The sequence below is a fragment of the Quercus robur genome, chromosome 8 (assembly GCF_932294415.1).
Source record: "Quercus robur chromosome 8, dhQueRobu3.1, whole genome shotgun sequence".
Classification (NCBI taxonomy): domain Eukaryota; kingdom Viridiplantae; phylum Streptophyta; class Magnoliopsida; order Fagales; family Fagaceae; genus Quercus; species Quercus robur.
In genome coordinates, this window is record NC_065541.1 from 45,707,132 (window position 1) to 45,735,109 (window position 27,978).

At 35.7% G+C, this 27,978-nt stretch overlaps 2 protein-coding genes, 2 long non-coding RNA genes and 1 pseudogene across 5 annotated transcripts in view; 3 read left to right on the forward strand and 2 right to left on the reverse strand.

Annotated features, from left to right (window-relative positions):
• LOC126695991 (F-box/kelch-repeat protein At3g06240-like) overlaps positions 1-27,978 on the forward strand; it is a 64,001-nt gene that overhangs the window by 29,894 nt on the left and 6,129 nt on the right. The window lies entirely within an intron of this gene.
• The window catches only part of LOC126695990 (probable sugar phosphate/phosphate translocator At1g06470), an 89,963-nt gene that overhangs the window by 25,117 nt on the left and 36,868 nt on the right, over positions 1-27,978 (reverse strand). The window lies entirely within an intron of this gene.
• On the forward strand, positions 1,407-3,147 carry LOC126695994 (uncharacterized). Its single transcript, XR_007646072.1, has 2 exons — positions 1,407-1,777; positions 2,637-3,147. It is a non-coding gene; the product is annotated as an uncharacterized LOC126695994 (long non-coding RNA).
• On the forward strand, positions 3,754-6,408 carry LOC126695995 (uncharacterized). Its single transcript, XR_007646073.1, has 2 exons — positions 3,754-3,851; positions 5,482-6,408. It is a non-coding gene; the product is annotated as an uncharacterized LOC126695995 (long non-coding RNA).
• LOC126694002 (phragmoplastin DRP1E-like) lies at positions 19,662-27,932 on the reverse strand (annotated as a pseudogene).

The window sequence follows — 27,978 nt, forward strand, 5'->3', positions numbered from 1 at the left end:
ATTATGTCAATTTGATCCTTAACATTTTGGTACTATGTCAAAACAATTCCTACCATTAAGTAATGGATGGAAAATGCTGATGTGGCTAACAATCAAAATAATAATAAAAAAAAATGATTTTTTTGCCACATCAGCATCATAATTAAATAAAATATTAATCTTCCTTCGTTAATTTTTAAAGAAAAAGAAAAAGAAAATTTTAATCTTCATTTCTTTTTCCTTTCAATTTCTTGGCATCCAAACACACTCCAAAATCAAATCCTACAAAAATCAACCCTTTCAAATTTTGAATGAGTTGATGTAAATATGACCTTCACATACTGAAATGAAAACATATTCAAACATTCACATTCATAATCAAACCCACAACTCTAAAAAAACCAAAGATCGTAGATTGATTTGGACTGAAAATACCAATTTAGGTGGTTGAAACTTGAAACCCAATCAAATCCATATAGCCAACTAGTCTCCTCAAGCCAACTACAACCCATATGGTGGTTGAAACCCCAAAACCCATAAAGTTTCAAGGAAGCTTAAGATTTCTTAAAAAAATCCAAAACAAACAAGTTACAATTCAATCATAATGCAGGCCAAAATCGAGCATTCCATATGTGTCGATCTCCTACGAGTCCGCCATGGGAGATCTAAAAACTTCTCGGAAGGTAGTGGGAACCGATCTGAGTTTGGGTCAATTTAAGAGTGAAAGAGAAAGAGAGAGTGATTTGGGTTTGGGTCAATTTGAGAGATCTAGCCCAGAACTTTGAGAGAGTAATTATCGAAAGTAATTCTAAAGCTTGCACAAAGGCTATTCAGGGGCTGGGTCAGAGTTGGCCATGGAGGAGTTCAAGTTGGAGCTATATAGTTTGTAATCTAGCATAGCATAGGGTTTCAATGTATGTATTTTCAATTGGGTTAGTAGGGAAGCTAATAAATCTCCTCGTGTTGGCGTTGGCTAGGTGATCTTTGAAGAATAGGTTTTTTTGTTTCTTTGATTTAAGTGTAGGCCCAAGCTTTTTGCACACGTTTTCTTACAAGAGGTTTGCCTTGGTTCTAACATGGGGCTCCTCCTAAGTTGTCTACAATAGTTTTCCCCTCTAGATTTTTTTAAATGTACGTAAATATGTTTGATTATCAAGAAAGTGTAGAAAAAATTAAAAAAAAGTATAAAGAATATGAAAATTTTTGGCACATTTTTTTATAGATTTTTTTGGTAAACAGTAGATATGTTTTTTGGATTTTTTTTTTCATATAAATACAGATGTGGCATATTTAAATGTTAAATAAATTTTTAATTATAATTTTATTTTGGATGTGAGGTTAGTCAAATTTTTTTTAAAGTTATGCTGATATGGCAATCTCGATGGGGCATAAAAAATAATTTTTTAATATTCACAGGAATAATTTGACACAAGTGAAAAAGTTAGAGAAACCCTACCCTTACCTACCTACCCCACTTTCAGTTTCACGCCTCCATCTCCCTCACGCCTCACGCCTCCATCACTCTCCTCACACAAAGCCTCCATCACTCCCTCTCTCACACACACCAGCCTCCATCAGTCGACATCTGCCACCGGCCTCCACACTCCGGCTTCCACACGGCGGCCTCCACGGCTGCTCCACACGCCGGGCTCCACAGCTACTCCACATACCCCACCGCGGCACAGCCCACACGTATTCACTGTCACGCCTCACAGCCTCCACTCCACACGAATCTGCCTCCACATGCCGGCCTTCACACGTCGTCCTCCCCACGCAGCTTGATCTTTTCATTCTCACGGTGACCTTCTCTCTTTTTAATTTCTTGATAACCCTCTCTCTTTTTTGTATTTTGGGTTTTGTTTAATACTGAATCAATGCTATTTTTTGTGAATCTCTGACTGTGATATTGAGTTGTTATTTTCTTATTGAAAAATCGATAAACCAATGTGATGTTGAGTTGTTATTTTCTGTTGAGTTGTTATTTTCTTTTTGTGACTGTGATGTTGACAGAGTTTTGGAAAAATCGATAGCCCCATGTGCTTAACCAAAAACCGACTGAAACCGACTGAAACCGACGGAAACCGAAATACCACCGAAACCGATTGATTTCCAATTATTTCGGTCGGTTTTGGTTGAGAATTTCACAAACCGGAAATTTCGGTTGGCCAAAACTGAAAAAACCGACCGTACCGAACCGATTACACCCCTAGGACAGCCATCAGAGGGAGTTTAAATTAACTAATTAGTATTTTTAATGATGCATGCAAATATCTCTGTTTTAACTAATTAGTATTTTTAATGATGCATGCAAATAGTTATCCTTTCTCTTGCACACACTTTAAAATTGGTTCTATCTACATGTTCTTTCTTTCACCATCTTGAGTCTTGAACTTGACTCATTACTTCAGATTCTTAAACTCTGCATCTCTAATCTCTATCTACTATAGTTCGAAATTTGACGTTAATCTATCATTACTCTATTCATATTAATCTATCTATAGCCTTATTTTATGAGTTGTTAAAGGTATATGTGTGACACAAATTTACTAATTAATCTAGTTTACTCTATTCATATTTTATTCAAATGCTATAGTTTGAAATGTGAAATTTCTTGCATTTTTGTTTCCTGAACTTGTCTTTGTTTTTTTTATAGGCAGTATGGCTTGCTACATGTGCTCGGTGCAGCATTAAGGATGGTCAAGATATTATTGGGGAGATGGCAGCGATTCTCTGCTCAGCCAAAATGCTGGCACGTCTCCTACTTCTTCTTGCTGGTGCAGGAAGTAGGAGAAGTGCACTGGCAGCCATAGCTTCATTACTGGCCTCGACCTCCTCAGTGACAGCTTTAGGCTGCTCAACCTCCTCCTCAATGACAGCTTCAGGCTCGGCCACCTCAGAATCAGCTTCCTTTCGTATGATATTATTGGGGAGATGTTGGTTAATGCTGAGGCAAGAATTCTGAATTTGGACTGGTGCAATCCATGCAAGTTTTTGGAGGCCTATGATTGCAAAGGGGAACAGTGTGAGTTTTGTAAGTATGTTGCTACTGAAGCTGGTTTGGCAGAGCTTGAATTGATTGTTAATTTGAAGACTAGGGAATTTTTTGTTAGTAATTTTAGACGAGCCGGGGAAAAAAAGGCAGCAAGGGTTGCTGCTTGGTATGAGGAAGCAGTGAGGGCGTCAACCGTTGAGGTTCCTGCCTATGAGGAAGACAAGGCTGCTTTCAATAGAGTAAGGAGACCATGGGAGCAGATTGGGTGAAAGCAGCCTTGTCTGCTCCCATGGCCTCCTTTACTCTATTGAAAGCAGCCTTGTCTTCCTCATCGGCAGGAACCTCAACGGTTGACGCCCTCACTGCTTCCTCATACCAAGCAGCAACCCTTGCTGCCTTTTTTTCCCCGGCTCATCTAAAATTACTAACAAAAAATTCCCTAGTCTTCAAATTAAGAATCAACTCAAGCTCTGCCAAACCAGCTTCAGTATCAAAATACCTATGAAACTCACACTGTTCCCCTTTGCAATCATAGGCCTCCAAAAACTTGCATGGATTGCACCAGTCCAAATTCAGAATTCTTGCCTCAGCATTAACCAACATCTCCCCAATAATATCGTAAGAAAGGAAGCTGATTCTGAGGTGACTGAGCCTGAAGCTGTTGCTGAGGAGGAGGTTGAGCCTGAAGCTGTCACTGAGGAGGTCGAGGCCAGTAATGAAGCTATGGCTGCCAGTGCACTTCTCCTACTTCCTGCACCAGCAAGAAGAAGTAGGAGACGTGCCAGCATTTTGGTTTAGTAGAAAATTGCTGCCATCTACAAGAAGGAAGATGAGGAGGATAATGAAGACAAAGATTGAGAAAAATTGAAGTATATATCTAGTGAGGATAATGAACTATTTTACTGGGGTTTGTTCTGGCTTAAATTGCTAGCATATTTTCATGAGCCTTAACAATTCTAAGTATAGCTTAAGCCAATACACTGAGCTCTTCCAAACACTACTAGTTTTGTAACCTTGTCATTAGTCACGTTACTGCTGCTTCATATAATTGTTCTATTGCTCATTCTTGGAAAGTTGCTACTACTCTTCTTACATATACAAATTATCTGATATTGCATTCCTGCTTTTCAAATATATCTGCTGTTGAAATTGGGTTCCGTAACGTTTTTATTTACCTTAAATATCCTTACAACTACAATAAACTATAACATCTATGAAATTTAAGTTTTATTTTTCTTACATATCTTTCTATGCTTAAGTGCACTAAGCAATTTCATGGTCTTTAGATGTTTAACCTGTTCGAATATTTGGCTTAGATATTTGGAAAAATGCTGTTTATTTATTTATTTATTTTTTTTTTCTCTTTTGGATAAGAAAAAAAGATGTCTCTTGGTGCTACAAGAGTTTTGCAATTAAATTAGGAGAAAGACATATGTTAATGATGACAATCTACTTGTCTGAACAATCTCATTTTGGGTAGCTGTTGATAAATACTCTCTGACACTGACCATTGACGACATAAACCCACTTTTAAACGAGAATATTTCTCATTGACATTGTAGTTTTGATAGCAATTCCATTGGTTTACTTCATTATCCTCATCCTGCTTGGTTTGGACATTGTCATCACCCATGTAATCCATTGCTGCAGTGAATTTTCTTTTTCACATTTGCTTTTCTCAGCTTGCCATGGATTACAAGTATAAATCTTTACTATGAGGGCGTTTGGATTCAGATGAATCCTGCGTCCACGTTTCCAGAGTTGCGTTTTGCTTTTTTTTTTTTTTTGCCCGCATTTGTTGACTTTGGGGGGACAAATTTTACTGTTATGAACGGTAAATATACTGTTCACGCACTGTGCTGGCACTGTTTACGCATTAAAAAATATTAAAAATAGGTCCCACGGTACTATTTACACATTTAAAAATTATTTTGCTACAGTGTTTTCAGTTTCAGCAACAATAAGTTCAATCCAAACGGACCCTATATATGAATTGGTTATTTCTGTCGTGCATTTCTTCCTATGTTTTTTTTGGACTGATTTTTAATTAATCCTTGATAGTGCATGTTAATTTCCACTCTTTTGCATCATCTCAATTTTGATTATACTGCTCATAATGGCTTTTTTGTATGTTATTACCATCAAATGGCAATTGAAGTCATGTCATTTTCTAATCATATAATTTCTGTAAAAGTTAGAATTTATTTACCAAATAGTATTAAATGTTGTTCTTCTCAATCACTCTGTCTTCTTTTTATTTCCTTAGTTTTCCTTCTGCTATAAGTTCTCTCATGTTTATGCTCTAATAAATTCGTTTGGTTTGATATAGTTTATCACAACCATCATCATTATTGATTTATCAGTATTGTGAACTTATTTCTTTTCCTTTTTTCCTTGGTTTTCTTTAAGTACAATTAAACAGCCTATGTCTTATTTCATGGCCCTTGGCAATTTATGGGCTAATTTTCTTTACTAATTGAATATACTGAAATTTTGGTTCTGTCTTGGAGGTTTCTCAAACATGCATCCTGGTATGATGGAGCCTGGATGTATTTTGCATCAACAGGATCTTCTTTAGAAGTGTCTGTTGCGGTTTATTGCAGTTAGATGAACTGCAAATCTATTAAGGTGCTCTAAATTTACTAATAATATCATACATTTTGCTGAAGTATTGGTTTTTACCAAAATAATATTTATTTGAAGGTCTGTTGATAGTGCTTTTATGGCATTGTTTCAGTGTAAGCTTACACGTCTAATGTTGTTGATTAGTCTTTTGGTGATAGTTCCTAAGGAATGCCAAGATATACAACCTCGTAGTTGGCTTGATAGTCTTGATGATGGTACAACTGTGGTTGGGATCAATGCGGTCTTTGATATTGAAAAAGCCCATCTAAAAACAAACGCATTCTGAGTTTGTTGTTCTTTCTTTAGCATGACTCCCGACACTTGTGTGCTTTTCTTTGTAAAAGTTGTAGTTTATGTTACTTTTTTTGGATGTTAATATAAACAATTGATGCTCAAAGACATAAATGGATTGGCCGAGCAGAATGTTCATATGAGGAGGCAGAGGAGCCTTGTGCAGTCTTTTTTATCAGTTTTAAAGTAGAGAGATGGAGTTAAACATTGCTCAGAAAATTTATTTACTGTCTACGTAGTGCTTGCTTGTTTGGAAATTTTTTTGGCACCTGAACTCCTACTGGCTGTGCCCTTGTGCTAATTTACGAAAGTGTTATAAATGGAACTCAAAGAGCGTACATGATTGCACGAACCTATTGAGTGCTATCCCCAACAAGCGAATTGAGCAAGTGTATCACGAAGCCAACCAATGTACTGATGCACTGCAAAGTTTGTAGCTGGCTCTCAATGTCTTTTTGTCTCTTTTAATGAATCACCGCTTGTGGTGGAGAACATGCTTGCTTTTGACAAAGTTGAGCTAAGCTGTAACAGACTTACTAACTCTTAATGTAATGCATATCCTCTTTTCACCAAATAAAGTATAAAACATGTGTGTAACTTACCTATTAAAAAATGAATTTCTTATGTAACTAATACTAATTCCATTCACTTTTATAGTTGTCAACAATATTAACTTGTTTTATATGCACACGGTATATGACATTGAAATCCAATAGCATTTGGGCCAATAGCGCCTCCTCTCCCTATAGACCTATAGACAAGGTGTCATGTTTTCAATTCTATACCGTGCAAGTTGTATAGAAAAGAAATGCTACACTAATCACATATTTATATGTTGTTGTGGAACATGTATATATAGTCTTTGACATAAAACAGTGTACAATATCGAATATGAGGGAAAACCATGTCTGACTATTTTAGAAATGCAAACAGAAGGGACTTGAATAAAAATTCCAGAATTGTCTTTGCCTTTTTACTTGCTCCCAACTATTCATACATGTTTGAATAGAATGTACTATAAAAGTTGAATGAAAACTATGTGTGGTAAGTTTGGAAACAGAAAGAGCGTTTGAATGAAGACCCAAATATAACTTTGCAATACATTTGACTCAAATAATTGAAAAATAGTATTGTGATATCCTCTCTTTAAGCAAACCCTGTATGTCATAAAGTTAAAATGTTGTCTTGTCCATTTGCCGCTAGCCATGGTACATGTGTTGCTATCCATAGCATGTATGATTGCAGCTAATGGCATATTATGTAACGACCTCAAGGTTGCCTTGTCCATGTGTTGCTAGCAATGGCGGCATGCATCACTTCCTCATAAAGTTTTTTTTTGATACTTATACCCTTTGTTCTAATAAGATGAGTGTACTTTTTTTTGGCCAAGTTTAAGCAAGGGGATTCAACCCTCAAAATCAAACCCCATAAACGGGGTGGATTGCCACAGGACCACAAGGAGACTGGCTGAATAAGTACTTGTGTCATGAATGCTAGTATTACTCTTCTCCTTTTTGTAAGTCAGACTACAAGGTGCTATTTTTTCTTTTTACTAGGTTGAACACTTGAACTTAGTCCACTAGTTTGCCAAGAGTCTTCTAGCTCATTGGCATTGCATGCTCTCCTTGTGAGAATAATTAGTTTCAAATCTCTCATCTCCCATTGTTGTAACTTGTAACTATCAATTAGCAAAAAACCAATAAAATGAAATAAAAAACCCCTTAGGATCCAATACATTGTTGTAGACATCAAAATTTTATGATCCACACTGTCCAATTAATCATGATCAAATATTTGTGGTCTAATTAATTCCCCATTAATGATGTGTTAAGAGTGAACAATCAGCAGATGAAATCAAGCCACATGTCAAGTCTTTGAGTTACTACAACTCACAAAGAAATGACAAGTGTCCAAGCCATGTGGTAGCGTTAAATAAAGAGAGCCATGTGTCAACGTAGAAGAAAATACTCACTTAGAAGGTTTTAATTAAATGGAAGACTGAATTAAATTCAAATTTGATATTCAAAATTCATAATTAACTCTCAATGAATGCAGAGAGAATTCCAAATTAAAGACCATATAGAGGCTTCTCATATGAACCATCGCATACTCTTGATGCGATAGTCACTTTACAAGTATAAGTGCTTGTAGGGGGGGTAGGAATGGCAACAGGCCAATTTCAGGCCGGGTTTTTTCATACCCGGACCTGCCCCACAAGTCCCGACCTGATACCCAAACTCGGCCTGTTTAATAAACGGTTTTTTTTTTTTTTTTTTTTTTTTTTTTTTTTTTTTTTTTTTATGCAGGGCTCAGACCCGCCTCGTGGGCCCCGTTTAGCCCAACCAGATTTGGCCCCAATTTACAATGCAAAAAAAAAAAAAAAACAAAAAAGAATTGAAGCCCAAATATTAACTGCTAAGGTTGATGGCTGCCTTATCAATTCATTCAATGAAGTTTTTCCCATACTAATCTAGCACCTAAACACCTCCAATTTTTGTATTTAAAAATATTCAAGTAAATCTACAGCTGAAAAAAAAAAAAAAAGTTTTCCCCTTGCTTCTTCATGTTAAGCAATAAAGATTCATCACCCAAGATACCCTTGACAAAAGCATAAAAACGAAAATGAATATTCAGATATAGGGCAAATTTGCCAGGGTAGTTTCACAAAAGCATAAAAACGAAAATGAATATTCAGATACAGGGCAGATCTGCCAGGGTAGTTTCACAAAAGCATAAAAACGAAAATGAATATTCATTCCAGTGGCAAGACTAACAATTAGCATAACTAGAATTGATACATACTTTGGTTGAGATCCATAGTTTAAGTAGAAAACACCAACCAAAAAATTGAAACAAACATCTCAGAGACTCAAACTGAATACGATATTAAAATAAAAAAACTAAAAAATTTGAAGAGAAGTAGAGAACAGAGGTGGTAAGAGCTTGGGTTGGTGATGAGATTGAGAGTGAGTGAGAGCTTGACCGGTGGTGGTGAATGCTTGGACTGACGGTGAGAGGCTGAGAGCTTGGGTTGACGGTGCTTATGCGGTGGTGCTTGAGAGGAAGTGAGATTAAGAGTGACAAGACCGTATCCGTGTGAGTTGTGTGAGATTAAGAGTGAGTGAGGCATTGAGGTTTGAGGTGGCTGTGTGTGGTTGTGCTTGTTTGTGTGAGCTGAAGAAATGAGTTAGGGACCTTAGGGTTTATAACTATATATATAAATATATATATATATATAAGGGTATTTAAGTAATTTCATATGTAATCAAGTCGGGTTCGGGTCCAAGTTCGGGCTGGGTTTTGATAAAGCCTGAACTCGACCCAGACCTACTTCGGGTTTTAAAAAAAAAACCCATACCTGACTCTGTTCTTTATCGAGCCGAGTAAAACCCAACCCATTAGGGTCGAGCCGGGTCGAGTACTTGCGGGTCAGGCCTAAATTGCCTTGCCTAGGGGGGGAAGAGCTGAGGTTCAAGTCTTTAGGAGATAGTTTCGCACACACTTACACTTAGATTAAGTTAGAGTAGAATTTCTATCTTGTATAAAAAAAAAAAAAAAAAAAAAAAAAAAAAAAAAAAAAAAAAAAAGGTTTCTCATATGAGAAAGAGAAACTCTACCAACACTCTGCCAAAATAGAAAGTCATTTTTAAGTCCAAAAGAGCATTCTTGATAGTGGCAACCAGTGAAGGCTATTCTGCCACTATCGGTTTGAGAGGGACAAAGTGGAAGAGTGATAGTTGTCGTCGAAGGAAGTGAGTTGGCAGTGGTCAACCAAGACAGGTAGCGTTGATGGCATTAGAGCTCTTGATAGTGGCAATCGACGAAGGTTGGTGGTGGCGGCAGCGGTAGTGGGAATACGATGGTTTTATTTACTTTTTTAGGCAATTGAAATTATGAAAGACATAAATTTAGAATTTAATTAAATAGGTGGACATGTGACAAGTTTTTATTTGTGGTGTATAAAGTGGAGCATAAATAATGGTACAGAAGATTTGGAATTATTTGTGGCACTGTTTGGTGTGGTTTTGTGCCCTTTTTAGCATTATACTCTGCGGTGTGATGCGGTGCGGTTTGTTCGGTTTTATATTTTTCAAAATTTTGGGTTGGATTGGCTAGCACAAAACTAATTTTTTCTTTGTTTTGGGCCAATTATAAATTATTGGGCTAATTTTTATTTATTTTGGGCAGGCTTTTCCTAATCAACATCTATTGGGTTGGTTTAGGCCAACCCAAGGCTTTGTTTTTGTTTTGTTTTTATTTTTCCTTGTAAAAAAAAATGGTACTTAACAATGACATGACAATATGACACCGAGTCACAAACTCACTAGCTTTTAAAACAAAACAAAAACTTGTAAGATAAAACAAACTTTACAAACACCAATTACTATTTTACTATTAATAATTATGACTATATGACAGAAATTAAAAAAACAAATTTGTATAACAAAAAAAGTAAGACAAATATATACAAGACAATAAGTAACACTAATGTTGGCTGTTTCATATTTTAGATTATATATATATATATATATATATATGTGTGTGTGTGTGTGTGTGTGTGTGATGATGTTTGAAATCAGTAGGCAGTATGTCACGCCCCAAACCCAGAAGGGTCCAAAGCATGAGAAAAACATCTCAAAGGTACCTGTAGATTTTTCTTTTTTGACAATTTAATCCAAATAATTCATATCAAGTACTCACATCAAGAATTATCATAATAATTCCATTAAAGATACTCCCAAAATAAGTCAGAGTTCTATGCAATAATTACAAGGACCATTGGCCACAAAAGAATGAAGTTTTGAATAAATACAATTACATATCATCAGTTTATCCCATTAGTGGGAATAAAAGTCATCACCATTATTAGATACAAAAGAATGAGTCAAGCCCACTTTATAGGATGTACATCATCTAAATATTACCATCGATCACAAAAGTCTAGCCTTTATCAGTAGTTAGTCTAACTACTGCTAGCCACAAAAACCTGTCTAAAAATGATCGTTGCTTACTCTGAAAAAGTTTGTAAATGAATGGGATGAGATAGAGCCTAATAAGTAGCATAATTAATGAGGGTGGGGAAAATGCAAATTTCATGATGATGAACAATTTACAAAGCATGTTTTAGTTTGAGAAATTTCCAACTAAATACTGCAAGATCATTTTTAATAATAATATAACAAGAATGATTAAATACTGAAATACAGCTTCTTAAAATAAATATCATGAAACTATATACTATAGTTTGTGAGAACGAACAATATAGTTTTCAAAGTCATAAAAACTAACTTATGGTAAATTATCACAAAGATACCACACTATCACATAAACTGGTCAGGGGATCCACCCATTCACAATTGGCATGATATTGTCTTTTTTGGTATGTAGTCTCTTGGCCCCATGGGCAGCAACCTCACCTATACCCTCAAGGTTTTGTCTCTCTCCCCATGGGTAGCAGGGAGAACGCGTTAAATAGGACCTCTTTTGCATGTGGTCTTTTGGCCTCATGGGCAGCAGGCTCACCCACACACACAGGGACAGAACTAGGATTCGAAGTCGAGGGGGGCCAAACATGAATAAATTTTTTTTTTATGCGAATCCAACCTAATAAACGTCTATTGAATATATATAAACAAAGAATCAACAAAAGAAAAGACATAAAATAATTGTTTCTTAGTACATTTAAACTAAATTATTTATTAAAATGGAATTTGATTATTGTTTTAATTTCCAATAAATCATATATGATGGATTTTGTATAGAATTTAGTTGCAATCTCTCTTTTAATGTTCAAAATTATAGAGTCCCTTATGATAGGCCAAAAACGAAATGACCCATTGTGACAAATTAACCAATTATTTTAGCCAAGTGAAATAATTAAGTTAATTAACATGCAAACATGTGGTAGCAAAAACAAATCATCAATTAACCTAAGTATGCAACGGAAAATAAATTTGACACGGTGATTTGTTTACGAATGGGGAAAATCAACACGGCAAAAACCCCACAGAGTGATTTTCAAGTCACCACTCCTGAAATTCCACTATTATCACAACAAGCGGTTACAAGTAAAGGAATTCCAGTACCTTATACCAACCTACAGTTGAACCTTTACCCTAATACCCAATTAGACTTGTTCTGTAGTGACAATGTCTCCTTTTGATGCACGACTCCCAAGTATGTGACTAACCAATTGCGCCGATCCCAGTACGTGACTTCAATCACCAACTAGAGAAGGTTGTTGGTTACAAAGTTTTTCAGCTCATCCCAATGATGAAGATCAAGAAGATACTTGGTCACAAAACCCTATGGTGCACAAACACAGCAACTTCTTCAAGAACGATGAACTAGAGCAAATTCTGTCTCCGGTCACAATTTGCTTGAACAAACTTTGCTCAACACTTGTGCAACTTGTGAACACTTTGACAGCCCTTAAAATAATCCATTTATATGTCTAGCGTTGTGAGAAAAGAAAGCCCAAACACATAAAACCAGATTGGAGTCAAAACAAAATTGGAATTTTGTTTTTCATAAAGCTCGACAGATACCTGTCTATCGAGATGTTGTCGAGCAGCTGTCGTGCCATGGGGTTGGAACACCTTCTTAAGCTCGATGGATAGCTAGCTGTCGAGTTTTAATGACAGACACTTCTTTAGCTTGTTTCTTAGACAGACTTGCATGTCTTCAACACTTAATCTTGAAATACAGTTTCTTGAAGTATTAAACACATCTTAAATCTACCCAAATACAAGTAAAGTGCATTTTGTCAAAGGATTAGCCAATCACATAAAATAGTGACATATGTTCCTAACAAGTGAATCACATATGCCCTAATAATCTCCCCCTTTAGCAATCCGTGACAAAAGCACAACAAACAAATGAGATATGAGAGAAGTCATAAATCACTCAACTTATATTCACTTGTTGAATACAATAAAATCTATCCTAATACAAACTCTTGAAAAACTTTGCAAGAAGAGACTTTATGGCAAGTAGACTTTGACAACATGTATTTCTGAAACATTTTAAACAAAACTCATCAAGGCATCTTTGTGTGAAATAAAAATAATAGATTGCATACAAGTAAAAAGAACCATGTGTATAAAGGAAGAAAAGAAACAACACATGCAAGAATAGGTGAAAGAAACATACATCATCATATAAAGAAAATAAGTACAATGTATGTCAATAATGGTCACAAGACCCATGTACAAGAATAAATGTATCTAAAATAGAAAAAAGAAAAAAATACATGTAATCCTCACTACATCCCTCAAAAATATCAACACTCCCCCTAAGAAAATGTCTTATACTAACTCTCTCCCTAAGAATGACTACTCTCATATCCTAAAACTACTCCCCCTTTTTGTCACAAGTGACAAAGGGTAAGAGTGTCAAGTAGACATCTCATCGATAGAGCTAGCATCTCCATCATCATCATCAGAAGCATCATCGTCATCACCATCATCATCATCCTCATCCTTAGAATCGGAAGCCACTGGAGGAGGTTAAGGAGACACCTTAGGAGCAAAGCCACCCATGGCCGCTTATCATCGTGCAATACGACCGACACGAACGTTCACCTGATACAGCTCTATAGAGAGTGTATCAAGGCGAGCATCCATGCGCTGCAGCTGTGCCATGATGTCCCCTAGTGTCACATCGCTCGAAGAAGAGGAGGCAGCGGATGTGGATGAAACAGATCGAGATGGAGCCGAAAGGGAGGGAGGAGCTGCTGAATCTAATTGCCGTGACCTAAACTGCGCCTTGCTATGTTTAATGGTAGCGGCGTCTATGGCACACATGACAGAAAAATGGTCGGAAGAGGGAAAAGGAATAGAAAAGTGGCATAAAATCCGCGTGATAGCCGAAGGGAAAAAAAGCTCATCACAGGTAGCCGTATCCCTATACACATCTATAATGGAAAGAATAAAATGTGAAGGAAAATCTATAGTGAGGTGCTCTAACAAAGAAAGCAAAAATTGAGCACGAGGCTCTGTGATAGAGTTATAGTGAGAGAGTGGGTGCAAAACAAAAGTCATCACCATGTTAATAAATCTAGAACCTTTAGCAAAGGCCTTACATGGTGTAAACTGACAATCACCCCAATCAGACGGGCGCTCGCAGAAAGTAGAGATCATCTAGTCTTTGGACACAGTCCTCAGACGATCACATCCGGGGTAGTCAGGATGCTCTACTCGTGGAACATGGAGCATATCCGCAACAAACTGCGGTGTGACACAAATGCGCGTACCACGAACGCGAGTAGAAAAGTGAGGTACTGAAGAATCAATTCCATGCATGTTGGAGTAAAACTCTTGAATTAGCACGGAAGGACATGTGACTAGGACGTCACACAGTGACTTCTAACCCCGACTGTGAATGACATCGGGTAGGTCAGTGTCGGCAAAGTATGCCCAAATGACTCGGCGTTTCGAATGAACACCTCATCAAGAAAAGTTCTCTGAGAAGTCCTTTCGGGCATCCTCATCACGGAATCGAATAGAAGAAGGGGTAGGATCAGAAGATGAAAGGTTCTGGGATGGAGCAGATTTACATTTTGGTGCCATAGACACGACTAACGTAAACAAGAGAGAGAGGGGGAAGAAAGAGACAATTAGAAAAGCTCCAAACAGTTCAAATATAGCAAGTATATTGAAAAAAGAGTACGTATGCATGAGGAATGCATGAACATGTGACATGCAAAAGAAATTGCATCATAGGCACAGCCCAATCCAAACCTACCAGTACACAAGCAGTTCAACATATATAACACACAACTAAATGCATGAAAATATAGTTATAATGCACATGGAATGCAATGCATGAAGTTTTTAAGATTGAATCTTCAAAACCCATCCAAAAATTGCAGAAAAACCTCTTTGATTTTGAAAAACTCCAAATTTTGCAAAAAATCCCAAAAACTTAGGTTTCAAAGAATGAAATGCATGAAAATGAGAGAATCAAAGCTTACCAAGTGAAGAAAAACTAGATTAATCTCGAAAAAATGCTTGAGGAAGAGGTTAGAAGTGAAAGAGAGAGTGTTTGGGAGATGAACAGGTGCGGACAGATTGAGAGAGATCGAGGAAATGAGAACCGGATCGCGAAGAACATATATATAGATCCTCAGTAATTCTCGACAGATAAAGGTGTCGAGAGGTGTCGAGACATCTGTCGAGGAAGGTGTTAAGAAAAACAACGTTGATAGATGCAGTTGTCGAGAAGGTGTCGATGAACAAAGCAAAGACACAAGAAGAAAAGCTCGATCGATCAGCTGTTGAGAAGCTATCAATGATCCAGGAACTTTTCGATCGATCCACCTAGCTGTCGAGGATCTGTCGAGATTGTGATAAGAAAAAGCTTAAGAGCTTGACAGATAGCCAGGTGTCGAGCAGCTATCGAGGAGGTGTCGAGATTGCTTAAAAATCGTTTTTCAAGAAGGGAAAAACACAGATATGAATGCAATCAAGCATGCAACTCAACCAAGGATCCAATTAACATTTTAAGCTCTTAAAATCATCTCTCAACAACAATTTTAAGTACAATGATCCCACACACACACACACACACACACTAAACACGTCTAACCAATTTTATATTTAAAAAAAAAAGAGTTAAGACAGTTTAGTGAGCATACATTAACATATGTAAAACCTTGTGATGACCAAATCACATTGTACCTGCACATGTATTAAGAGTAGCAAAGAATAATGCGTGTTGTATGTAAAAAACATCGTAAGATTGCAAATATGTCAATATGTTATGACAATTTGAGATATGAGAAAATCACTTTAACTCACATACAATCATAAATGTTTGATAGAGACTATCACCTTCAAGGTACAACCTATAACTCCCACATCTCCTAGAATACACTCTTGCAATCATATTTAAAGCATTTGATCTTTTTGCTTTTTATTTTCTTTGCATATTATTCTTTTTAAGCAAATCATGCATGTGCATATAAGAGATAGAAATGAAATACCCAATTATGTTAAGAATTTGACATTCCAATTTTGCTATGCTGAAGCACACAAATGTTATTGACATCATACTTTTGTTATGCCGAAGCATACAGATGTCATTTCATGATTGGCGGGCAACAGTGGTGAGATAGTTATTTATGCCTTTCTCTTAGAATTTTCTAGTCCTTCCCGTCAAAAAGAATGATACGAGTGTTAAGTACAAGAGATAACTTAATCTTACTCATCACAAACAAGAGCCACAAACCTCACTTGCTTAGTTGTGCATAGAGATGCTCATCTAAGCTACAAAAGATACAAAATTTAGAAAATTTTGTTTCAATGGTCATCCAAGGTACACAAGTACCAATGTACACAAAACACACACTGTTTTTGTATTTTTCTGATTTTTCAATTTTATTTATTTATTTTTATATCAAAAACAAAATAAACAAAACTAAAAGCAAACAAAAACATGTTAAACAAAACAAAACATAAAACTAGATTGACTCAAAACTTGAAAGCAAAACACACAAGTAATGCTCACACAAAAACAAGAAGAGAGAAAGAGAAAAGTGATAGAATCACTTGGAGCCATTTTCCTTCCACGCCTTAAAAGAACCTTTTCTTTGAGTGAACCCTTGAACTGGCAACGAGGGAGAAGAATTGAAACCGTTCAAGTTTGAAAGGAACATGAGGGCTTTGAGAAGATCTCCAAGGGGAGTAAGAAAGAATTGAAGCTGATTCTGGCTTCCAGATGCTATCATGCCGTTGCTCTGTTGAGTCGTTAACCACTAATAGCAATTTGGTCAAGTATGACCGGCAACTCCACAATGATGACAAAGATGCTGCTTCTTCTATTTAGACTTTTGAGAGTTATCCTTCTTAACCCTTGGGTTTTTAGCTTCCTTCTTATCTTGCTTAGGTGGTGCTCCTAAGATAGATTTACCTTTTGTTTATGTTCGCACTAGCTAAATCAGTTTTAACATCATTGTTCTTAATTTCAACATTATTAGCAGGAGGAACAAAAACAGTAGAACTAGTAGAAGCAATATTAGAAGAAGAGAGACCATACCTTAAACCTGTTCGATCAGAAGTAGATTTCTGAAGACTAAGCATCTCATCAAGCTTTGCACTTGAAGTCCTCTCCAATTAAGCCCTGACTTGAAATAACTCCGCTTCAAGCTTCTTGGTCTTCTCAGCCAAGAAATTGTTCTCGAACCTCAGTGCTCCAATAGTTTGATTAGCCTTATCAAACTTTGTGGAAAGCTCTTCATGATCAAGTTCCATATCACTGAGCTTCTTGGTGGTCAGCCTATAAAGTTTCTCATGTTTCTCAGAAATCTTGTATAATTTCTCATAAGCTATATGGATATCATCTTGATCATCCATTTTCTCAAACTTGGACTCCACCAATTCCTCTTCTTCATCCACATCTTCAACAATCCCATCAGTAAGATTAACAGTGGCAGTGAAGACTTTCAAGATTCCATCATCCTCATTGTCGGAATCATCCTCAAGCTCGGTGTCGCTCAAGGTAGTAGCAAATGCCTTGCTCTTCCCAATGCTCTTGAGATATGTAGGACACTCATGTTTCATGTGACCGAAGCCTTGACACCCAAAACACTTGGGTCCTGCGGGAACAATGTACTGACCGCCATCCTTAGCATCCTTCTTTCCTTTGTCATGGCTCTTGAGCTGAGAAGAATTGGATTGCCTACGGTCCTTGTCGAAGCCCTTCCCATTGGTATTCTTCATAAACTTTTTGAATTGCCTGGTGATGTAGGACTTCATCTTAGAATCTTCATCATCTGAAGACTCATCTGTGTCACTGCTCTTGGCCTTCAGTGCCATGCTCTTGCCTTTACCCGATTTGCCAATTCTAGTTAACCCTAGCCCGTAGGTTTGTAGATTGCCAACTAGCTTTGTCAAAGGAATCTTGTCAATATCCTTTGATTCCTCGATCGCCGTGATCTTTGCATGGAATCTTTTGGGTAGAGATCTGAGCCCTTCTCTCACAATCTTAGATTCAAGAATGGTTTCCCCAAGATTGAAGGCAGAGTTCACTATGTCCTTGAACTTGGCATAGAACTCATCAAATGACTCATCCTCCTCCATTTTAATCTCTTTGAAACTTGTAGTGAGCCTCTATAATTTCAAATCCTTGACAGCCTTGGTTCCCTCATAGGTTGTTTAGAGGATGATCCATACTTCCTTTGCAGTTTTAGTGAAGGATATCTTCTTGAATTCCTCATTAGTGACTACACTAAACAAAGCATTCAATGTCCTGCTGTTAAAGTTTGCCGCCTTGATCTTGGCTTCATCCCAGTCAGCCGACGCTTCCTTTAGCTTGGTCCAGCCAATCTCTACAGCTTGCCACACCTTCTCGTCTAGAGATTGCAAGAAAGTTTTCATGCGTACTTTCCAGTATGCATAGTTAGTGCCATCAAATAAAGAAGGTATAATTAATGACTGTTCTCTATCCATGACAAATAAGGGTCAATGGATCAAACACAACAAAGATTAACCCTAATCAGAGTGTGCCTACTCTGATACCACTTGATAGGCCAAAAACGAATTAACCCCTTGTGACAAATTAACCAATTAATTTAGCCAAGTTAATTAATTAACGAATGGGGAAAACCAACACTGCAAAAACCCCACCGGGTGATTTTTAGGTCACCACTCCCGAAATTCTATTATTATCACAACAAGCGGTTACAAGTAAAAGAATCTCAGTACCTTATACTAACCTATAGTTGAACTCTTACCCCAATACCCAATTGGACTTGTTCTGTAGTAACAATTTCTCCTTTTGATGCATGGCTCCCAAGTACGTGACTAACCAATTGCGCGGATCCCAGTATGCAACTTCAATCACCAACTAGAGAAGGTTGTTGGCTGTATAGTTCTTCAGTTCATCCTAACGATGAAGATCAAGAAGATGCGTGGTCACAAAACCCTATGGTGCTTAAACACAACAACTTCTTCAAGAACGATGAACTAAGGCAAATTCTGTCTCCGGTTACAATTTGCTTGAACAAACTTTGCTCAACACTTGTGCAACTTGTGAACACTTTGACGACCCTTAAAGTAATCCTTTTATATGTCTCGGGTTGTGAGAAAAGAAAGCCCAAACACATAAAACCAAATTGGAGTCAAAACAAAATTGGAATTCTGTTTTTTATAAAACTCGACAAATACCTGTCTGTCGAGATGCTGTCGAACAGCTGTCGAGCCACGAGGCTGGAACAGCTTCTTAAGCTCGATGGATAGTTAACTGTCGAGCTTTAATGATAGGCACTTCTTTAGCTTGTTTCTTGGACAGACTTGCATGTCTTTAATACTTGATCTTGAAACACAGTTTCTTGAAGTATTAAACACATCCTAGATCTACCCAAATGCAAGTAAAGTGCGTTTTGTCAAAAGATTAGCCAATTACATAAAATAGTGACATATGTTCCTAACAAGTGAATCACATATGTCCTAACACCTTAGAAAATCTTCTTTCATAATAAAAAAATTCTTTATGAAAAATTTTGGTTGAGGATTTTCATAAATTGAGATATCTTCATTAAAGGTAGGTAATATTGCATCACTAGCAATGACTTCTAAAATATTTGTATTTATTTTTGGAAAACTAATTAGTTGCAAAAGGCAAAATAACTTTATAAACTATCACCTCATAACTATAGGCACAGGTGATACACAATGTTAACTTACAACTGATAACAAAAAAAAATTCTAATAAACAGTCTATAATAACTAAAAATCATACTCGGAAAAAAAGAAGTTAAAAGCATATAAAACTGTTAACCAACTGTGTAATACCGTGAAAGATGCCTATCAAATGGAAGCTTCCTTAAAGCAGTGGTTGTCAGAGACTCCATAAATTTGATCACCTCCAGGCCACCTAATTTTAAAAAGGAAAAAAAAAAAATTCCAAAGACACGCAGTATTATTATAGGCATTGCAATCACAATTAAAACTTAGTGGCAAATCTAGCTGAAGCTGGAAAAACCATGAAAGATTATGGTTGGAAGAGAAGCTGAAAGATGTTTTACACTCCCTCCAAATGCTCCTTGAAAATCCGGTCGAATGCATGGCAAAGTTCCAAGATAGTGTACAAATGGTCCTAAAACATCACACCTCAGTTAAGGAGAGCACAAATAGCATCTTCTTTACACACAAAAAAAATTAAATAATAATTTACAACAGCTTCAAGCCACTCACGCCAGCATCAACGGCAATAGGTCTACCATGATGATCCATCTCCGACTCAAGTTCCTCAATGCTTTTATTAATTAGAGATGTTATACTTGAAATCTGAGCCCAAATTATAGACTCCAAGTGCTAGAATCAAGATCACAACATCAGTTTAATATCCTATACAAACATCATCTTAATTTGCAAGAAAGATGCACAAGAAAAAACCTTTGAGAGAAGTTTTGCAAGACACTCTGAACCCATTTTACTGGCCAAGTGTCCAGAGTCATCCAGAGTCAGGACTGGTTGCAAAGTACTCCCACTCCTTGCACCTCGCAACTGATATGTCAACATTTTTATTGATGTCAGCCTGGGAACAGTTAAAAATTCCAACCCAAGGATGATGCAAATGATACGACCTTCCTTCAATAACCTGAGAGCATATAAAGTATGTAAGAGGCAAAGAAAATAAACATATTAGGACATTTATATTTTTCAAAGAAATTTTGAACCAAGAAAATGCACAGGAAATGCAGCAAAATTAAAATGTTATAGCAAAGTTTTAACGAACATTTCTCAAGAAAGGGGAAAAATGTATACGCTAAAAAACGGTTCTACTCTGAATACAATTCAACCCAATGAAATGTTAACCCTAATCACTTTGAGAGTTAAATGCAAATAAATTAGATAATAATTAAAAGTTAAGCTATACCTGATCAACAAAGTCCATTTATAAAGGTGGGGTTATTCACACAAACAAAGAGACAAAGGGAGTAGAGAGAGATCTTACATCCAATGCATTAGTTCCTTTGTCCATCAAATCCAACTTTGTCAACACACCAAATGTCCTCTCTCCTGTGCAATTTACATACATGATTCATAAGGGAAACTGGGAAAGCTAAACAAAGCAACAAGTCAAGAGTTCTGCAAAAAGAGCATAAACATACCCGTAACATCCACTTCCCTAGCAAGTTCGATAGCATCTGATGTCGCAACATCTTGGTTGGCCGAAGATATTGCGAGTATGATACAATTAGGCTGCAAAAACCAGAGGACAGAAAATTAACTCGAGACAATAACAGAAGGCATTGGGCTCTAATTGAGGACAGAAAGGCTTGCCTGGAGGGGGAGAGAGAGAATGAGAGAGAAGGGAAAACTATTAAAAAATTCGGCAGATAAAAACAAATTGCAGAACAAGGATCCAAAGAAGAAACAATTAGTTTTATTGTACATCATGCAACAATTATAGTTGAGACAATCCAAGAATTTGTTATTCGGCGACTCCAGGATTTTTTTTCAGGGTGTTCCTTAAGAATTTCTAATTTAAAGTCAACACGAATTCGCTTAATAGATGAAGATGAATTTTGCACAGGAGATAAATCTTGGATACGTGGTTTTTTTATCAAATACTTGTTCATAATTCTAGCAAAAGAATAAACAATAAACTATAAGTTCATTTGAAATATTAATAAAATTATTAATTATTATTGTTTAATTGTTTCATTAATTTGTTTGTCTTTTATAAACTATAATCTGTTATATTGTTATTTCATTAATTATAAAATTATTATTTGTTGTTTAGCCTAATATAGTAACATAATTTAATTTATTTATCTTTTATAATGTATTGATTAATTAAATTATTAATTATTTTTTATTAGTTGCTTCCTCCAATTAATTATTGGTTAATTAAATAATTATTTATTAGATATACTGCTGCACTAGCACACACCCACAGACCCATGTGCATTTACCCCGACCCCATGCCCCCATCCACCCCCCAATTCCAATGCCCCATGGCCCCAATCACAAGACTAAAACCAATCAAATAAAGCCAATTAATTGTATCTCACTAAAAGCACAACACCAACACTAACACTAAAAGTCAATTAATTTATCTCACCAACACCACACCAACACAGTGCAAATATTAATAAATACACCATCGGATAACTCCAAAAATAGGGCAAAACTTAATAAAAATTTATAAAGAAATTTATAAAGTAAACTAAGCAAAAGGCAAAACAACAGGCAAATGACCATCACATTTCAAAGTCTTAGAGAGAGAGAGAGTCTTAGTCACACCTGTGTACAACTCCTCCTCCGACAGATCAGAGAAAGGAGTGACTCTGTCTCCGTGGACCACCGTGGGGTCCAGCACTTAGTGAGATCTGGCGATCTCCTTTTCCGTCCATTCCGTTGGTCGTCTCAAGGGAAAAAGCGAGTGACCCAAGGCCAACCGCAACGTATCCCAGTCGTCCATCGTCATCCACGCCAAGCGTGCTGCCTCTGAAGCCGCCGTCATGTCCAAGAAGCTCCTCCGTAGCACTAGCAAGGCGGTGTGGATCGCCGACACCACCTTCCTGATCCTGGCTGTGCCACTCATCATTAAGATGGACCGTGACCAACAACTCACAGAAATTGAGCTCCAAAATGCCAGCCTCCTCGGCACCGCTCCCACTCCCAAGTGAGTGTGACACAGAGGGAGACCCTTTTGCTTCTTTCTTTTTCAATTTGGGTTTTCGAAAAGTTCCAGATTTTTTTTAGAGATAGAGACAGAGAGAGAGTTTTTAATTTGGGTTCTGTTTGAGGCCTGATCTGATTTCAGTATATTAGGTTTAGGGTTTTTTTTTTTTTTTTTTTTTTTTTTTTTTTAGAATCCATGGGTTATTGGGTTTGCTACCATCTGTTGGGCTTGTCGTGTGCTTGATGTTGGGCTTGCCGTCCGTTGCCTTCTTTTTGAGAATCTGTGGGCTTGTATCTTGTTCTGTTACAATTTTTTTTGGGCTTGAAAGTAGAACAAATAAAAAAAAAATTTATTGAGGGTGTTCCTAAATTTTTTACTGAGGGTGTTCCTAATTTTTTTTTTTAAAGGATAAGCAAATAAAAAATATTTAATTAATATGTATAATTTTTTTTTTCCAAGTTCAGGGTGTTCCTGGGAACACCCTGAACATAACGTGGCGTCGCCATTGTTCATTATTATCCCCTCACCCATACATATACGGTTCTTTTAAGCATAAAAATGTAAAAAGCTTATAGAATAAGATCACAAATCCAGAGTGCGATAGCTACATGATATATAAACAATGTTGATAGATCAAGAACTGCTCATTCTGATAATCAAATCCTACATGAACATAACAACGATCCAAAACATGTGACAATCATAAATATAATTAAGACTAAGTTACAAATTACACCCATTGACCTAGTTTCAATTTAGTCCTTTATGTTTCAATTTTTTTTTTCTCGTTTCAGTCCTTTAAATTCCATTTGTTTCCATCATAGTCCTTCCATCCACTTACGGTGAATCTTCACCACTAAGGTTGCATTTGGTATTGGTTGAAAAATGCCATTTTCTTTTACAATTTAGCTTATTTTTGCTACTATTTATGGGTTTTATTACACTTTTTGATAGTATTCATAGGTTCCAGTATACTATTTCAGCTAGTGTTTAGCTTTATCTACAGTATTTTTAGCAAAAAGTTTTTAGTTTTAGCTAAATAAGCTGTTCTCAAGCAGACACTAAGGTTACGTTTGGGATTAGAGTTTAAAGTCAGCTTATTTTTGTTACTATTCTGCTTATTTTTGCTACTATTCATAAGTTCCACTGCATTTTTTGGTACTATTCATGAGTCCCACTCAAAAGCAGCCCAACATAATTTGGGCCTAAGGTGAAAAATTTATGCGGGGCCTTGAATATGCAAATATTAATTAAACAAAATTATTTAATTTTAATCAAATCAAGGTTAATTTGGTACATTAAATACATAATTTTATGAATGATATCAACTAAACTAATGTTAATTTCATATAGAGAATTGAATATCATAGTTGAACCATAAATATTAATAAAATAAAAATAGAAATATACTACGATTAAAAAAGATACTTTATTTTGGATATATGACGATGCATAGTTAAGTAAAGTTGTAATTTAATTTTTAATATTATATCTTGTTTTTGAGAGAGAGAGAAATGTAGATATTATTTGGTGTGAGGCTTTGTAAGATATCAGTTTACAAAAATGAAAGTCTCAACTCTCAAACTATTAGGGGAGATTAATATATAATTGACGATTTAACACATTCGCAATTTTTTTTTTTTGAAACATTTTAGGGTTTAATTGGCTTAGGGTTCAATTGTTCTCGTACTTTTAGAGTCTTAATAAAAATGAAAAGGAAAAATGCACTAAAAGCAATATAAAATGTTCAAAATATAATGTGACATTGACTCTCAATGATGAACTTCATCAATTTAACTAATGAATGTTTGAATCACTTTTTTTTGTAATTAGTAGCATAGCAATTTGTAAGTCGTAAGTCAATAGTAAAATTTGTAATATTCTTAACATCACTAATAAAAGAAAACGCACAACCTTTAAAAAATATATATAATTTTATAAAAATTTGGCCTTTAACCATGGGAAGTGGGGTCTTTTTCCCTAAGGGAATTTTTTATTTGATGGGGCCTTAGGCCTAGGCCTAAATTACCTAGGCCTTGGGCCGGCCAAAGTCCCACTAAACTATTTTTGCTAGCTAAATTTTACCTTGATTAACAGTACTTTTAGCAAAAAGTTAGTTAAATAAGCTGTTCTCAAATAGACCCTAAGTTTACCAAAACAACATCATTTTGGAAAGTTTAAATAAATAAACTAAAACCAACAAGAGATTGGAACTAGACAATAAGACCAGCACCTATATGGGAGGAATTGCTTGTTGAGCTAGAGTTCATTAGCTGAAAACAGATTAAAGTTAAAGGGTAGGAATGGAGAAAAATAATGAAATATAGAGGATTGAATTAAAAAAAAAGGGTCAAATTTAAAGTGTGTAATTTGTAGTTTTGCCTATAACAATCATGTTTTCAAATGAACCTATCAATATGGCACTAAGTGTTCCTTAAGATGTGCCTAAGAAATCAGCAAAATATGCTTAGTGTCCAATGGGATTCATTAATATCTCAAAAACTACTTTCACTGATACCCATGAAGTTCCATTGTTCATGATGTCACGGAAAAATTAGACCTCAATATATGAAGCACCATATTCTCATATTTAATAAAATTGACTTTGTTAAATTGGAGGGAAAAGGGGGGAATTGTTACCGGCTAGGGTTCTTAAAAGAATGAAAAGGGTAGAGTAAACTGTGGCACTGAAAAGATCACCAAAATGAAAGGGTCTTCCACTCATTAGTCATTACACATTGATGTACCCTTTTTGAGGGGGGAAAGTCCCATTACCTTCTCAAAATAAGTTCGAACCATATTTTCAATATCTTCAACAATACTATCAGGTTGTCCCTCTGGAAAGAGGAAAAAAAGGAACAACTATCTTAGTTAATGAATGGAAAATAATCATTATATAATCTAGAAGTTTAATCAAGTACAGAACATACCAACAGCAACTTTTGCTAAACCCGGTAGATCAATCAGGGATAAGTTGACAACTGCCAAATGAAGGAAAACAAGAATAAGTGTTAAAAAATATATTAAAACATGGGGAATAGAATTATATCAACTATTCATTCAAACTTCATGCCATGCAACATTACCCAGTATAAGACATTAGGAGCAAATGAAATTTAAGTGCAAGCAAGAAACACATCAAATACGTGAAAATAATGTCCCGGGTATTATAACCAATAGTTATTCTTTAGAGATCACACACAATACTCAGGATTGCACCAATGCAAATCTTTAGAAATCACACACTCCTCAAAACCCACAGAAACCAATTTGTTGTCTATCTTTCTTTCCCATCTAACTTTTTTTTTTCTTCCTTTCCTTTAATAAATGCAAAATACACCATGCACATGGGAGCCAATGACGAAGAAACCATTAAATGATTTTGTTAAATGATATCGTCCGTTTGGATATAATTGAAAACTGAAAACTAAAAACGGAAAAACACTATAGTAAAATAATTTTTAAATGTGTGAATAATACCGTAGGACCCATTTTTAATGAAAAAATTGTTGAAAAGTGAAATTTGTGGGTTCGTAAACAGTGCACACCGTGCACTATTCACAGGAAAAGTCAAACATTTTGGCTCAAAAAAAAAAAAAAAAAGCTAAAATGCAAAACATGCGTTTGCATCAGCTTCCCAAACGCACACCTAATCTGCAAAGAGAAGCTAAATAGTGAGATTTCACAATTCAAACTACTGCTAAACATCCTTACTCAAGTGACAAATACATATATACAATGTTTCTTCTCAAGCAACTATTGCAGAGACTAGTTGTTTTTCATGCATAAGATAATATTTATACACATTAGTGCATTTTGCATCAGCTTTTTGGATTGTTAGGGAGAAGTAAACATCTAATTTTTCAGTCAAACTATAACTTCTTTTCAGATTAAAATTATGCCAAGGCAATTAACTAATATTGAAGGAAAAAAAATACTGGCTGTGCTTAAAATTGCAAAGAATTGGTATCACACAAGCATCATAAAATGTCATGCATACAAACAAATTAAGATTATATTGCAAAAAGCATGGCTTTTCCAGATGAAGCAAAACATATTCTGCGGAAGTATATCTAGCACTGGTGATTATGTTGTAGGACCGTTAAGAAATTCAATACTATACTAGGTTTCTTGATAAATCCTTGAATAAGGATTGATGTTTAAGAGTTTAGGTTAGAAAAGAATGGATGTTGACAACTGTTTCGGGGCTGAAACAGGGAATAAACAAAAATAAAAATAAAAATAACATAAATAAAACACTACGAATCATGCCTAGGTCTTACTAAGCATCACACCTAGAGTTCCTTGGCATCACACAAACAAAGCTTAAAATAAGCTAGTGAATTTTGTTAATCAATCATTATATTCTGAAATAGCACGACTACAAAAAGGCTATTGTTATCCTTTTCCTAGTAAAACTTTGACTCTAAATAACCAATTCCTAGAATAAATAGGAATATTAATAATAATTAAATAAAAGATTTAATAATACGTAAACATAAAATAAGACTCATAGGCCTTTGGTATGGCCAAGGATAGCACATTCCAGATTTCTTGAAATTACTAAATTACCCTTATTCTAATAGAACTTAATTAACACTGATCCAGCAGCTTCTCAACCTAAAAGATGCAATATTAATAACTAAAATAACTTATCAAAGATGCTAAGGTCCAACATCAAAACTAGACCACAATTCTTGAATTTTTGTATATTTAATCTTCTTTTTCCTTAAGCCCTTCCTTATCCTCGCCAGATTAATACAACATAGCATAACTTGCCACAAATGACAAATGAAAATCATATATGCAGTCTGAATGGAGCAATAATTGCAACTAAAACTCCCAAAGACATTTTAAAAAGAAAGTAACCCAAAATAACGTGTCTAATAAATTTGAAAGAAAAGTAATAAGGAGAAATCTTTTTGTCTAGGAACAGGAGAAATCTGTTTTGAAATTTGGAGCACAGATACTAAGATGGATAGGAACAGGAGAAATCTGTTTTGTCTTCCCGGTTATTCTATCAGTCTCATCCTGAATCTCCTTGCAAACAAGGGCTGTACGGAAAACTCAGAAGGCAAAATATTAGCTCCAACATCATTTTCCTCTTAGATATAGAAGGTAATAAACAATGTCAAAGAAATCTTTATACATTAAAGAATGTTGATACTAGCAAGTCAAGGAGGAGAAGTCTAAACTCATGCCAATCCCCACAGTAGGCAAAAGTAAATTTGAATAGGCAATCAAGTTGAAAATAATTCTGGAAATCCTTACAAAATAATGTGCTTTAAACTATAAAGGTTTTTTTTATTGGTAATTTACAAGCACCTAGTGGGTTTTGAACCCATGACCTCATCCTCCATCCATTTTTATGAGAGATGGAAATGCCGTTTAAGCTAGAGCACATTGGCATGTTTTAAAATATTAAATTAAGCATTAGACAAAGCCTGAAAAACTAA